Genomic DNA, 15,476 nt, shown 5'->3' with positions numbered 1-15,476 from the left:
CATAGGAACATGAAATCAACTATGCATAAACAAGATATAAATAAGAGATAATGGGGGGCAGTGGAAGTGGACTAGAGTAGGTATGACTGGCCATCATGGAAGTTCTCAGTGCCCTCAGAATCTCTCTAATATCATAACTTACAGAAGACCTGTCAGATAAAGGAGTTTTCTTAATAATAATTCCTTAGGCCAGTGAAATCATAGTTTGGAGGTGGGGGAAAAATGTGTTGGACACTTTGGATACAAAAAAAGGGGAAAAATTCCCTGTCCTCCAGGAGCTTACGTTCTACTGAACACAGAGAAGAAAAGGTGACGTGTAGGGAGAGGTATGGGACCACTCCACCAATGCAGGTTGGCATCTTTTTTTTCTACCTATTGTCTTACCAAGTTGTCTAGAGCCCTGAGAAGTTAAGGTACTTAAGGTCTAGGGTCCCATAGCCAGTATATGCCATAGTCTTCCTAGTTGGTGGTCAGCTCCCTCTCCCCTATGCCCTCTACCTCTGTATCCAGGGCTAGTATGGGCACACCCAGTTCTCCTAAACATAGAGGTGCCCTCCAGGGGCCTTTGGAGTATGTCCCCTTTGCCCAGCATGGAGCCCTCTGTATCTGCTATCACATGGATGGTGGTAACCTCCTTTGATGGGCTGGCTGCCTTCCTCTTTAAAATGGTCAGACTGAGCCCCTTAATCCTTTTTTTTTTACCATCACCCCTTTGGGACTGCTCTTATCTGCTGCATCCAGAGGGTGATGATCCCAATTCTTCCACATCATGGATGCCATAAGCAGAACCAGTGAGAGGAAGAAGTCCTTCCCCTGCTTGTCTTTTTTTTACACAAATTCTGAGGAAGGCGTATGGGGATGTTTGTTTCTATTCTGTGCTGTTTGTCTTTAGTTTCGGTGCCAGACATGATTCTCATGGGACCTGGAAATCAAGTCGTGGTGACTTGGAGACAGGCTTGCAGGTGGGGTGGTATAGCCAGCCAGCCTGGCCTGGACATCCTGAAAAGCCAGGGTGCCTGGGACTTGAGCCTAAGGAGGGTTTGGAAAGACTTGGAAATAGGACCGTGCTCTATGGGAACAGAGCTAAACTAAGAACCTAATCCCCTTCATTCCCCCCGACAGACTCTGGTGGTGCACAGGGAGAGAGGATTATGTTTCTCACATGTTGAGGGAATAAGTTTGCATAGTTGTGATTTTACCTTCTGAAGCAAATATGTTTCTGTAAAATCTATGTGACTATCAGTTATTAAATGGAGCTGGAGTGTTGGGGATCCCATGCCCTACGATTGGGGACCTCATCAGTGGGGACTGGAGCCATTTGCAGAGACCAAAACCCCTTAAGTGTAATAGAGAACCCTTGATGTGGGATGAAATATAACAGATGGCCTTTAGGCAATGTTAGGCTTTTAGGGTAGTCAGTGTCACATTTCTTTTTGTAAATTCAAAATGTATATGAAATAATACAATATAATTTAAAGCAGTAGAAAGTGTTAATGGTTAGGAGCACCAGAAACAGTCTTACCTAAGAAGCTTCACCTGAATTATACTTTGGGGAGATCTAGGAATCCTTTACTTCATCATAGGTTAGATCTGGAAGGGATTTTAAAGGCCAACCAGCCCCTCATTTTACAGAGGAGGCTCAGACAAATGTTTTGCTTAGAGTCATTTAGCTAGTAAGTGTTTGAGGGAGCAAGAATCAAACCCAGGTCTTCCTGATTCCCGAAGCTAAAACTCCACAATTAAGGGTTCAAGTATCTATTCAGAATTTTGGAGCTGGGTATCATAACGAAGAAGTACATTCTAGGCACAAGGAACAGCCCAGGGGCAGTTGGACAGCTAGGCACAGTGGATAGAGAAGTCACATAACTCTGTTTGCCTCAGTTCCCTCATCTATCAAATGAGTTGGAAAAGGAAATGGCAAACTACTCCAGAAAACCCCAAATGGGGTCATGAAGTGGGGGACAAAACTGAAATGACCCAACAACAGCAACAAAAACAGCCCTCAACGGGTGGCCAGGTGGCTCAGCGAGTAAGAGCACCGGCCCCAGTGTCAGGATGACCTGGGGATCAAATCAGGGCTCTGATACTTGGCACCACACCCAGAAATAACTGGCCGTGTAACCTTGAGCAAGTTACTTAAACCTGATTGCTTTGAAAAAAAATTTAAAACAAAGAAAAAAAAACAACCCTCAAAAGTACAGAGATGGGAGATGGGAGGCTCCATATGGGGAATATCTAATAAACTCATTTGCCTGGAATGAAGAGTGGGTGAAAATACTGAAAAATAGTTTGCTATACATTTTTTTTCCCTAGAAAGCAGCTACTTCATTCCAAAGTGCCTTCTGAGGTTTAACTCTTTGAGAGCCTTAATAAAAATGAAAAATTAGATTTTTCCAAACAATTCCCAACATTGTAGAACTAAGACTTATTAGGCATGCTAAGACAATGCCTTCTTTGAAGGAAAAGGCTGGCCCACACTTTGCTCTGAGCTTGGCAGAGTCTAATCTTAGTTAAACCACAAGTATTACAGACTGAGAGAAGAACAGGGGAAAACCCCACAGACCCACCTAAAGGGAAAAAAAAAAAAAGAGAGAAAGATGATTATTCTGATAGTCTACCCAACACTCAAGCCTACCACCCATCAATTCCTCTTCCTTCCCCACAACAATTCTCAAGAGCCAAGAGAACTGATGAAAGTCTTCTGGGGAGCCGAAAATGAGATATTTCTGTGGTTTGGTCGATATGAAAAAGGAAGTGGTGTGTGGCAAACAGGTTGGTAGCAGAAAACAGGTTTGGGGAATGGCCAGATCAAAACTGTCTTGTACCCTCCCCCATGCCTAGCAGGTGAACAGCTAGAGTACACAGCTTTCGAAGACTTCTTCACCCTTCTATGCCACACTTTTTCTGCGAAAAGTGAGAGTTTTCACAACTCTGATGGGAGTTGATTGTAACTTTGCCAAGGAAAGTTTTTTCCCCCCCAAAACTGTTAACTACTTCTTTTGGTGACCTGTTTCTTTCTGTGATTCTGAATTAGAATGTGAAATCACTCAGGATCTTGCCTTGATCTTACCTTTTTCATCCATGTCTATCTTTGCTTTCCACCCAACTCATCTTTTTAATTAAGTTTCTTTATGAGTTTCTTTATGAGAGAGGAACTGGGGTCGAGTGGTGAGACAGCTGACCTCAGAATCAGGAAGACTTGCCTTTAAATCTTGCCCTGACAACTTACTTAATTTCTTAGTGCCCCATACAATTCTCTAAGATGGTAAGTCACAAAGAAGGTGCCTTCTGGCATCAGAAGGAAGAGTTTTCTCCTATAGGAGTGCCTTATACCAATGAAACCAGAGGTCTTATGAATTCAAAGGGAGAAATTAATTGAATTGTCTTCTTTGCATGTCTAAGTTAGACCTTTAGCTTACTCATTTGTCCAATGTTTCTGTTTAGGAATAAACTGGAGGTTTTTTGTTTTTTTTTAAGAGACTGATGTGAATGAACAAGGAACTCATCAACCAACTTAAAACAGCCCAGTAACATGTGGAAGCGCGGGGAAGAAACAGAAGCTTGAAAGAGGTCTGTAAGAAAAGTATCTAGAGTGTTAAAGTTCACGAGCTAAGATTGGTAAGGGAAATTAAGGAAAATAAATGGGATTTTTGAGTGATATAGGGAAAAAGAGGAGGATCAGAGATCAGGCTGGACCACTGGTCAGGATGGAAGGGAATGCTGCTTAACTCTTATATTCTTTCCATTTCCTTTGTCAAGGAGAACGATCTTTGGGCTGGAAAGGATAGAACAAAAATGGCTAAAACAGAGAATTCATACCTGGGATGAGTAGGCGGATAGTAAAAGAACACCTATCTAGTCCTCTTCCCCCTCACGAGTTCAAGTCAGTGAATTCAGACAAATTCCATCCTAGGGTACTGAAAGAACTGACAGTCTATTGAATCCCTTCCCATCAGGGATCTTTGAAAGATTGTGGAGAATGGGAGAAGTGCCTCGAGGTTAGAAATCTTTTTAAAAAGGAAAAAGAATGAAGTCATGTTGTGAAAAAACAAAACCATAGATAAAAAAAGAGCAAAATACTATGCCTTGATCTACATTCAGACTCCGTTAGTTAGTTCTTTCTCTGGAGATGGGTAGCATTATTCATCATGAGTCCTTTGGGATTGTCTTGGATCTCTTGAGAAGAGCTAAGTCATTCACAATTGATTACGTACAATATTGGAGTAAGATATATGTGCACACTCTTCTTCTGGTTCTGCTCACTTCGCTTTGCATCAGTCCATATAAGTCTTTCCAAGTTTTTCTGAAACTATCCTGCTCATCATTTCTTATAACACAATAGTATTCCATTACAATCATATACCACAACTTGTTCAGCCATTCCCAAATTGATGGGCATTTCCTCAATTTCCAATTCTTTACCACCACAAAAAGAGCAGCTACAAATATTTTTGTGTAAATAGGTCCCGTTCCTTTTTTTTTTAAGATCTCTTTGGGAAACAGACCTAGTGGTATTGCTGGGTCAAAGGTTATACACAGTTTTATAGCCCTTTGGGCATAGTTCCAATTGCTCTCCAGAATGATTAGATTGATTCACAACTCTATATACAAAATCCTTAACTCGATTTTGAGAAGGGGTCACTAAAACATGCTCAAGGTCTGTATGTCCCATTAAACAGTTTTCAAACATTCTGACCACATTTTTTAACAGTTAAATTCACAATCTAACAGCATCCAGATTAAAAGAGAACTATTATTAGATTAAAGAAGAAGTTGTTTTTCTCACAGATACCACAATTTTCACAGGGCAGTTATAATGAGTAAGACTGAAGTTTTTCCCTTTACAAGGAATGGAGTCAATGACAATTTAAAAAGGCATTCTTCAAGTGGCAGAGAATTACCCTCTGCCAAGCCACACACTATCTTAAGTCCTTTACGATCATGTGATCCTCCCGACAACCCTGGGAAGAAGGTATCATTATTACTGTCCCTCTACAGCTTAGGAAACTGAGATAGACAGAAGTGAAAAGACTTGCTTAAGGTCATATAAATAATAAACTTCTTAGACTGGATTTTAACTCAGGTTTACTTGATACATGCATTTTTCATCATAGCGCTAAATGTATTTTGTATTTAATTCTGATTTTTTACAATTTCCCTAATAGGAGGACACGTCTTACTATAAGGAGACCACATAATTTAGTTTCAGGACAAAATTTTAATCAATCAGATTTGGGTTTACGATCTCAAATGGTAATATTTTAGAACCTCAATTTTCCCAAGGGCTATTTGCTATTAACATTTCAAATTTCAGGGTCAATTTTTTTTTTTCAGTTAGCTTAAAATCACCCAATGGACCGAATAATTTCCTTTTGTTTCCTTAATCTTTGTTATTGTTAAGTTATTTTTTCAGTTGTGTCCAACTCTGTGACCCCATTTGGGTTTTCTTGGCAAAGATACTGCGGTGGTCTGCCATTCCTTCTACAACTACTTTTACAGATGAGGAAAATGAGGCAAACATAGCTAAGTGACTTGCCCAGGGTCACATAGCTAGTAAGTGTCTGAGGCTAGATTTGAACTCATGAAGATGAGTCTGCCTGACTCCAGGTCCAGCTCTGTCTATTATGGTGCCACCTAGCTTCCCAAATAGACAACTTCCTTACAACTACAACTACAACTTCCTTAACTTCACCTGTCTTATTTTTTTCATATTCTGACCCAACACTTCTCTCCCTTTCTTCTACTTGCTTAATTCCTCTAGTCTTTATTTCCCAGTCATATCCCATACTATCTGTAGAATTAATCTTCACTCCACTGAATTTTTCCCTTTACAATTTAGCACAAGTTTTGCAGTTAAGTTCTGTTACACCACTCAAGAAGAAAACAGAACATTCTTCCAAATTGGATTTCACTCACTTTTAAGTTGTTCCCTGGTTAAAAAAACTTTTTTCTTCATCTATTTCTATGTAACTTTTACAGTCTTAACTCACTAAAACATTAAAGAATTTATAAAAACAATCAAAACACAATTTGGAAATTTACAGTAAAGATACTACAATTTAGTCACCAATTTTAGCCTCTAGTTCACAACACCATAAATTTCTACAGACTGGGAACAAAGATTCCCTTTCTTCTTATCTGAGTCTCTTGTATGCCTTCCAGCTTGGCTAGAGTTAGACAGGCACAGAGAGAGAGAGAGAGAGAGAGAGAGAGAGAGAGAGAGAGAGAGAGAGACAGAGAGAGAGACAGAGAGAGACAGAGAGAGAGACAGAGACAGAGAGAGAGAGAGACAGAGAGAGAGAGAGACAGAGAGAAAGACAGAGACAGAGAGAGACAGAGAGACAGAGAATGACTTTTCTTTCTGAAGGCTTTGAAAGTTCCTCAGAAAAATATACTCTTTTTCCCTTTGGCTTATCAGGTCACAAGAAGAAGGTAACAGCATTTACAAAGACTCAAAATACAGACAATAATGGTAAGACAGGCACATAGATGTATTTGTTGGCAAAGTTTTTTCCTTTCTATCTCCCACTGAAAATTTAATCAAAAGTCAGTACACACAATTTTCTAAAAGTAATCTCAAAACCACTGATAAATAGGAGTGAATCCTTTAAGGAATGGAAGTTATGATTCTTTAGACAGGACAGCCTAGCAAAACCAATAGTTTATTTGTAGGGGTGAGGTTGTTCAATGGCTAATCTCAATTTCTTTAATATACAGTAATTGAAAGTGATGAATTATTTAAGCCAATATAATTTATTAGTTGAATCTCTTGCAGTTTCAGACCAAATTTCACAGAATTTAATAGCATGCTTTTTTTTTTGTCATTTTGGTTGAACTGGGAGCTTTCTTTGATTCCATGACATGAGAAGTTTTTCCAAGTGGATTCCATCTGGAACTACCAGTTCCCATTACTATCTTAAGTGTCTTCCCTTGGCTTCATTCCCTTAAGGGAAACTAATATGGAACCTTATCCTGACTAGGAAGATTTTGAGATCAAGGTTGAGGGGGAGACTGACCTCTGAGGCAGTCCTACAAGGAGAAGTCCCAGGGGTGGCCAGGTGGCTCAGCAAGTAAGAGCACCGGCCCCAGTGTCAGGATGACCTGGGGATCGAATCCAGGCTCAGATACTTAGCACCACACCCAGAAATAACTGGCTGTGTAACCTTGAGCAAGTTACTTAACCCTGATTGCTTAAAAAAAAAAAATACAAGGAGAAGTCCCTCAGTGCATTGTAGAGAGTTCTTCTCAGGGTCCAGTGTCCCTCTCTTAACATCCTGGTTGGCTTGCCAACTGTCAAGAGTGAAACTGATATGGACTGAGGCAACCAAATCACAGCATGTTGAGGATTTGTAAGCAAGGCTTTCAATTGTCTCTCAGGTCCAAGACCTTCTCAGGTATAGGGATGCCCCGTGGCAGTTAACAAAAATTTCTAGTAGTCAGTAATGAAGAAAGAATCAATTTACATAGCATTGAGTAACATTGGTGTTCTCTCTGTGACCAGAGTTTTACAAACCTCATGGGTATTACAAGAATATCCTGGTACATTCTGTGATTATTAAGAGGATATCAGCTCTTTTTGTGGTGGCAAAAAAATTGGAAATTGAGGGTGTGTCCATCAACTGGGGAATCGCTGAACAAGTTGTTGTATAAAATTGCAATGCAATGCCATTGTGCTATAAGAAATGATGAGCAGGATACTTTCAGAAAAACTTGGAAAGACTTACATGGACAGATGAAAAATGAAATGAGCAGGGGGTGGCTAGGAGGTGCAATGAATAGAGCGCCTGCCCTGGAGGCCCTGAGTTCAAATCCTACCTTAGACACTTAGTAGCACTTACCAGCTATGTGACCTTGGGCAAGTCACTTAACCCCAATTGCCCTGCCCTCCCCCCTCCAAAAAGCAAAAAAAAAAAAAGCCAAACCCCAAACAAACAAAAAAATAAAATGAGCAGAACCAGACGAATGCACATTGCAACAGCAATATTGTGAATGATTCAGCTACTTTCAGTAATACAATGATCCACGACAATTCCAAAGGCCTCATGATGAAAAATGCCATCCACCTCAAGAGGAAAAAAACTGATGAAGTCTGAATGCAGATCAAAGCAAAGTTTGTTTTACTCTATTTCTCTTGGGTTGCTTTTGGGGGGGGGGTCCTGTGTTTTCTTTCACAACATGACTAATATGAAAATATATTTTGCATGACTTCACATGCAAAACCTATATCAAATTGCTTGCCTTCTGAATGAGGGGGAAGGGAAAAGAGGGAGAGGGAGAATTTGTAACTCAAAAAATTTTTTAAAATTAATGCTAAAAATTGTTTTTCTATGTAATTGGAAAAAATATTAAAGTAAAAAGAATATGCTAGGGGTGGCTAGGTGGCACAGTGAATAGAGCACCAGCCCTGGAGTCAGGAGGACTTGAGTTCAAATTTGACCTCAGACACTTGAGACACAGTAAGTGACCATGGGCAAGTAAGTAAGTAAGCCATGTGACCTTGGGCAGGTCACTTAACCCCAATTGCCCTGCCTTCCCCCCTCCAAAAAAAAAGAATTAAAAAAAAAGAATATGCTGGTATTTTCTGTGACAATTACAAGAACTGATCACAAGGTGTACAGAACATTTTGTGTTCAGTACCTGCTCACAGTTTCTCAGAATCATAATAACACCTTATTTTCACCATAATCATATAATTTACAGCAAAGCAGGGCCTAGCTCACAAAATTGAAAGAACCAAACAAAATGGAATTAGGTTTGGATTTCACATGACTCAAAGGAGAGAGGATCTGATCTCACTAAAGGTGGCCCATGCTAGCAGAGTGCAAATCAAAGATGTGTTGAAGAGCCAGCGTCCCTTACATGTCCATAGCTTCTCTTTCCACACATGTCTCTGCTGGAGAGTCTCTGGGACCCTTCTTTTCCACAAGCCCCATTCCTCTGGTCCTTTAAGCAGGCATTCAACATCCTGTTCAAATTCTATTTACCAGTCTAGAGCCCCTACTCTTTCCATCTACCTAGCTGCAAGTCAAATGTGCCCCAGGCTTCGTTGGAAAGCTTGGTTACAATATATAATACAGATATCTAGTGGACATCTATAAAGGGAAGCAGTGGCCCCAAAGAGCCAGTATGGCGTCATCAGGAAAGTCATGCCAGACTAATCTCAGTTCCTTTATTGACAATATTAACAGTGTTAACAAAACATGAGGACATGCTATGGATATAGTTTACCTAGACTTTAGCAAAGCATTTGGCCAAATCTCTCCATGTTTTACTTGTAAGCAAGAGAGAGAACTGTGGACTAGACAATTGGGTGAATTTGGAACCGGTTGAATGGTTAGACACAAAGAACAATCATTCATCATCCAATGTTCATTTGAAAGGTGGCCCTTTAATGGAATGCCCCAGGCAACCATGCTGTTTGAGACGATCAAACAATGACTAGCGTAAAGGAATAGATAGAATGTTAATGAAATTCATTAATGATAGGAGCTAGGAGAGATTGTTGGGAGATGGTAGGTAGGTTAATCATGGCCATCCAGATACTGGATAAAAGAGTCAGAATTCAAGGAGATATGACTTGACAGGATAGGTCATAGGATCTCATCCATGCGATGAACCTGAATGAGTAGATAAAACATTGATTAAGAACTTATTCAGCACCAACACTCTTCTGATGCTTGAGGTTATAAAAAAAAATCAACCTCACAAGTACAGGATGAGGGAGGTGTTGCTTAGACATCTCGAAAAAAAGATCTGATAGTTTCAGTGATTGCAAACTCACTACAAGTCAACAGGGTGATATGGTAAAAACCTAATGCTACCTTGGGAGATGGATAGTATCTAATGCTAGGGAGGTAAAAGTCCTACGGTGTGTGCTATCTATTGGCCAGTTTGTATTTAGAGTGTCGAATTCAGTTCTGAGGGTCTCATTTAGGAAGAACACTGATAAGGTAAGAAATGCCCAGAGGAGTGCAACTGGGGGTGGGCAGTAAGGGGTCTCACAATTATCCTATAATCAAGAATTGGTTGAAATAACTGGACATATTTAACCTGGAGAAGACTACAGAGGGACATAACTCTCTTTAGGTATTTGAAGGCTTCTCATGTGAAAGAGGGATTAGACTCAGAATCGTTGGGATTTTATTTTTTAGTGAAAATTGTTGTAATTTTTTTCCCAATTACATGTAATAACAATCTTTAACATTCATTTAAAAAATTGTGTTCCATATTCTCTCTTCCTCCCCTCCCGCTCCTTGAGAAGACAAGCAATTTAACACAGATTATACATGTGCAGTCATGCAAAAGATATTTCTATATTTGCCAGGTTGCAAAAGAAAACACAGACCAAAAAAAAAAAACCCAACCCAAGAAAAATAAAGTTTTAAAAAGTATGCTTCGATATGCATTCAAGACTCCACAGAGAATTGTTTGGGGTTTTTTTTTTCCCCTGGCCCCAGAGAAGAGGATTGGGAGTAGTGAAGAGGCAGATTTAGGGTAGAAGCTGGGAGAAACTTCCTAACATAGAAATAGGCTACCTTGGAGATGGGGGGGAGTCACTCTCATCCATACATTGCACTAACGGTGGAGGAGAGCTCTATCCAGAGAAGCGACTCTAGTTAAGGCTTTAGTTGGACCTATAGCCTTGGAGGTTCTGTATTAACCTCTTTCTTTTACCCACAACCCACTGGTTCCTCCATTAACCCCAGGCATCTAATTTACAAGGGAAATGTTCAAACCTCCTTAGATCTCAGAAAACACTCCGGGCTTGGTCAATGGTTTTGCTTGACTATGTATATTCATTAGAAGGCCTTTGTTTTTCTTTCTGCTTTCTTCCTTTGGGGGAGGGGGTGGAAGGGAAAGGGGGAAATGGGAATAAGGAAGTGAAAAGAGAAAAGGCTTCTTTTTTTGTTTAGGCAATGAAAAGAGCCCAAAGGAATTCCCGGAGACCGGCACAAACCACACAGCTTTGAAATATGCCTAGAACTTGAACTTATCTACTTCAAAACAAAAAGAAATAAGGATCTGGAGCTGCTTGTGCAATCTTAACTTTAACTTGAGCCAATGTCCATGGTGATTCATGTTTGTTAGCTTCAGAATAAAAGTTAATAATAATGAAAAAAAGAAAAGGAAACACCTAGTTAGTTTATCTGACACCTAAACCACAAGGTTTGAGGTGCAGGTAGGAGGTCCCTGGTTGCTGCTCTAAGACCTTTGTACCCTTTGTGAAAAGGAAGAATGTGACTTCCTTGGCCCACCCTATTCCTACTTGTGGAGAAGAAAGTCAAACACCATGTTCTAATAATAAATAGTTTATATTTATATAATTCTTGTTTTGTTGGGTTTTTTTTTTTGAAGGGGGAAGGCAAAGCTATTGGGGTTAAGTGACTTGCCCAAGGTCACACAGCTAGTAAGTGTCTGAGGCCGCATTTGAACTCAGGTCCTCCTGACTCCAGGGCTGGTGCTCTATTCACTGTGCCACCTACCTGCCCCCCATATAATTCTTAGCATATATTTGATCCTCATAACGATCCCGCAAAGTAGGTACCAGTGTTATGCCCATTTCACAGATGGGGAAACTGAGGGTTAGAGAAGGGGCATGCAGTTAGTAAAGTATCTGAGCCAGGATTTGAACTCCTGCTTTTCTGATGCCAAGTCCAGTGCTCTATTCATTACACTACCCTGTCTCTGATGGTATATGAGATGAAGCATCTCTACACGGGACCCATTAACACGAATACCTAGGCTGTGCTGGGCCCTGATGCTTCTGGACCCTAACCTCAAGGAGTTTACAATCTAGCTGGGGAACAATTAGATAAGAATGAAAGATGGAGTAGCTAGGTGGCACAGTGAACAGAGCACCGGGTCTGGAGTCAAGAAGACCTGAGTTCAAATCCAGCCTCAGATACTTACTAGCTGTGTGACCCTCCCTGCACAAGTCACTTATCCCCAATTGCCTCACAAAAAAAGAGAGTGAAAAACAAAAACCTTGTTGGTGACTAGAGCAGACTCCCCTTCTCCATCTGAAAAGTCCTCTTCTTTCAAGGCCCAAGTGTCCAGTGGTCTCCTCAGTGCCTCTGCTCTTCCTTTCCCTGACCACCTTGGACCACCAATCCCTGGGCCTCTGGTGTTTCCTCGGTGCCATGGGAGGGCTGGATTCCATGCTGTCTAAGGGTCCTGCTTCCTCTACTCTCTAGAATCCAATCTATCATCTGTGCTGTAAAGCTTTCATTTTCCTCTTATTACATTTTATTATGGTATTTCTCATAGATATTTAGCTGACTGTTTCCTGTTAATATTAACCCCGCTTGGCTAAAGCCTGACTTATGGAATTAAAGAATCAAGGGAAGATTTTTTTTTACATTTTCAGATATAGAAGCTAAAGGAGAATTTGAGCATCCCAAGGTGATTCAGTTATGCTGACATGTAGGCATGTAAATCTCCCCTCTTGATCAGCTCACTGTGACCCCTCTAAATGTAGTTTAATCTATAACCTGACTTAATTTACCTATATAGTCTGTTTCACTAGGTTTGTTTTCTTATGGGACATATGCCATCATGAGTCTGCTTAATTAAGTTAGTTCAGCTTGTGTGACATGGAAGAAAGCACCAGGTCATGCATCTGTCTTTTTTAACTTATGTAGCGGAAAAGAATGCATGAGATTGCAATATATAAAATAATTTATTTCTCTGACTTAATTCTCTCCATAAAAGAATACCAGAACCTCCAATCTGGGATTTTATGAAGGCTCAACCTGTGCTTAAGCATAAAAAACCCTCGGTTTTTACCTCTATAATTTCTGCATTGTAGATTTTTTTTGGACAGCTGAGGAGATATTTCTCCCTTAACATCTCCCCTCTGCCCTCAGCTGGTGGTGAGCTCTCCCTTTTTCAGCATCTCACTCAATCTTGATAACAACTCAGACATCTAGAGCTCCCCAAGGTTTACAAACTACTTTCTTCACCTAGGAGATAGTAGTGTAACCATTTTACAGATGAAGAGACTGAGGGTCAGAGAAGTGAACGTTTTGCCCTTAATCACAGACTAAGTGTTGGCATTGGGATTCAAACCCAGGTTTCCTGATTGCCAAGAAGGCTTTTTACCCCAGCCCCTGGGCCTGTCACTTTGTCTCAACTTCTCTTGCAATCATATCACTAAGCCCTAGGTGCATTCGTTCAACAAATCCTTTTTAGGCATCTACCATAGGAATATAGAGTAAAAGGCAAAGAAAGGGTCCTAGTTCTCACTCTACCAGAAGGGTGTAAGTTACACAAGGTTAGGGTGTGATGGGAGGAAGGGAGAGACATCCAAGCCAAGTGCTCTTGGAACATCTGAGGTAAGAACCCTCTCCAGGAGTGGGAGAGAATTTGGAAGGCTTCCTGGAGCAGGGTGGTGCCTTCTTGCTCTGGGTACAGCCACCAAATTAACAGGTATCTTTGCATGCCCACTGTACATACTATCTCTGGAACTCCCCAGACCAAAGATCCCCTCCCTGGAGGCTGCTTCCCTGTAGGGGGTGGCCTCCCCTATTAGACTGTAAGCTCCGAGGGGCAGGTACTATTTCTTTTTTTTCCCCATGTATCCCTAGGGTTGGCTTAATATGAAGAGAAGTGAAAATAGTGCCTTTTCCTCTGGGAGTTCACTGTCTAAAGGGGGAGATTTGGCATCGTTTAGGCACCAAAGAGATATTGGCAGGATAAACTAGGTCTTCTCAGTGCCTAGCCCAGAGAAGGTACTTAATTTTAAAATCCAACTGGTCCTGGCTAGAATTTTCACAGAAAATCTAAGTCTTGAGGTTTCAGTTTTTGCTTGTCACTTTTGCCACTGGGTTTTAGCTTTCTAATCTGTGAAATAAAGGGGCTGGATTAGCTGGTGTATAACGTGCCTTCTAGTCTTAATCAATAATCCTTTCTTCTCTTGATGGGTGGGAACCCTTCCTGGCCTGCCTAGGAGACTTTCCAAAAAGTTCTTATTGTCATGGCAACCTTGGGGAACAAAATGGTCCCTGGTGTTGGAGACAGCTTTCCTGGAAAATTCTGCTTTTCTCCCATATAGATTTGATTTGATTCAATTTAATTCGGTTCAGATCACTGTGCTATTGGTCTAAACATACAAAAATGAAGGTCCCTACCCCAAAGAGCTTACATTCAGAATCCCCTACTCCAACCAATAAGCATTTGTTAGGCACCTACTATGTTCCAGGAACTGTGTGCTGAGGGTTCAGGATACAAAGAGCTAGGAAAGAAAGGCCAGAGACAGTCCCTGCCCTGGAGATCTCAGTCTAAACACCTCTCTCTGGGCCACAGAGTCAGTGAGGTACAGAAAGAAATCTGGATTTAGTCAGTGGACCTGAGCTCAAGTCCAGCTTTGCTCCCTTACTCTGTGACCTTGGCAGAGTCACTGGCCTGACCTGCACTTCTCCAGATGGGACCAGATGACCTTCAAGGTACCTTCCAGGCCTGTGACCCCACAGTCTATGGATTTTCACCTCTGTCTGCCTGATGCCTCTACAATCCCCCCCCCTCCTTTTTTTGGTTGGAGAGGAGGGCAGGACTCGGTTTCTCGATGGCTCTCTTCCTTAGTGTCCCTTGGTCCTTATTCTAGTGTGCTTAGTGGGAGGAAATCCAGTTTTTCCTGAGGTTACCACAGTTATTCTCTCCCACTCCCATGCCTTAGGAGGGGGCTATGTCATCACTACAGCCCATCGGTGCTCAATTTCAATATCTTGAGATATTTTATATCTATACATACACACACATATATATATCTACATGCACACACACACATATACAGATATATCTCTGATGGGGGTAACGGGATCCCGATAGGTTCAACAAGGCGTCTGGAAAGAATTCAGCTCAGCCTTGCTTGGAGTTAGAGTTGAGAAAGTTTATTAATACGCCATTACAGCGGGCAAGAGTCCTTTAGGGGACCTGCGAGTGAGAGGGGTACATGCTTTTACCTTTAAAGGATAGGGCTGCCATTGTCTGGGCTGACCGGAGGGAAGGGACCTCAATGCATAGATAGTTTAGATGATATTTGGGCCCTGCCGGAGGAGACATGAGGGATTAAGTAAGAACAAAGGAGTCCCAAGGTGTTGCCTAGGCCTAGTGAGGATAGGGGGAAGGGGCAGAGTCAGAGGTTGGGAAAGGAATTTTACAGATAACAATTTTACAATACAAATTGCAGTTACAATTTCACAGACTGGTTTCACAAGTTGGTTTCACAAATTGACCTAGACCCCAGGTACCCCATCATCTCCATATATACTGCATATATCTCCATGGTAGAGGAGACAGCACTGGACCTGGATTCAAATTCTGCGCCAATAGCAGGGAGACCTTAGGCAAATCACTTCCTCTCCCAGGACCTTTTATGTTCAGAGGAGGAAGCTGACCTCCACGGCTTCCAAGGTCTCTTCCAGCTCTAAATCTATGAGCTCATGAAACTGACTCTCCCTCTGACGTCACCACGGCCC

The 15,476-nt window shown here is 41.3% G+C and overlaps 1 long non-coding RNA gene across 3 annotated transcripts in view; it reads left to right on the top strand.

The window, feature by feature from the left end:
* LOC138156284 (uncharacterized) overlaps window positions 1–11,322 on the top strand; it is a 36,387-nt gene extending 25,065 nt beyond the window's left edge. For 2 of the 3 annotated variants that reach the window (XR_011167113.1, XR_011167114.1), the window contains exons 2-3: window positions 3,478–3,570; window positions 10,914–11,322. This is a non-coding gene — a long non-coding RNA (uncharacterized lncRNA). Of the gene's footprint in view, window positions 1–2,633; window positions 2,773–3,477; window positions 3,571–10,913 lie in introns of those variants that run through there. The other variant, XR_011167115.1, reaches the window with a different exon arrangement.
* The last annotated feature ends 4,154 nt before the right edge of the window (window positions 11,323–15,476 follow it).

Source organism: Petaurus breviceps, unplaced genomic scaffold (genome assembly GCF_028583685.1).
Source record: "Petaurus breviceps papuanus isolate PSGF00001 unplaced genomic scaffold, PetGlider_PUasm1.0 99, whole genome shotgun sequence".
Taxonomy (NCBI): domain Eukaryota; kingdom Metazoa; phylum Chordata; class Mammalia; order Diprotodontia; family Petauridae; genus Petaurus; species Petaurus breviceps.
This window is presented reverse-complemented; position numbering and strand designations above follow the sequence as displayed.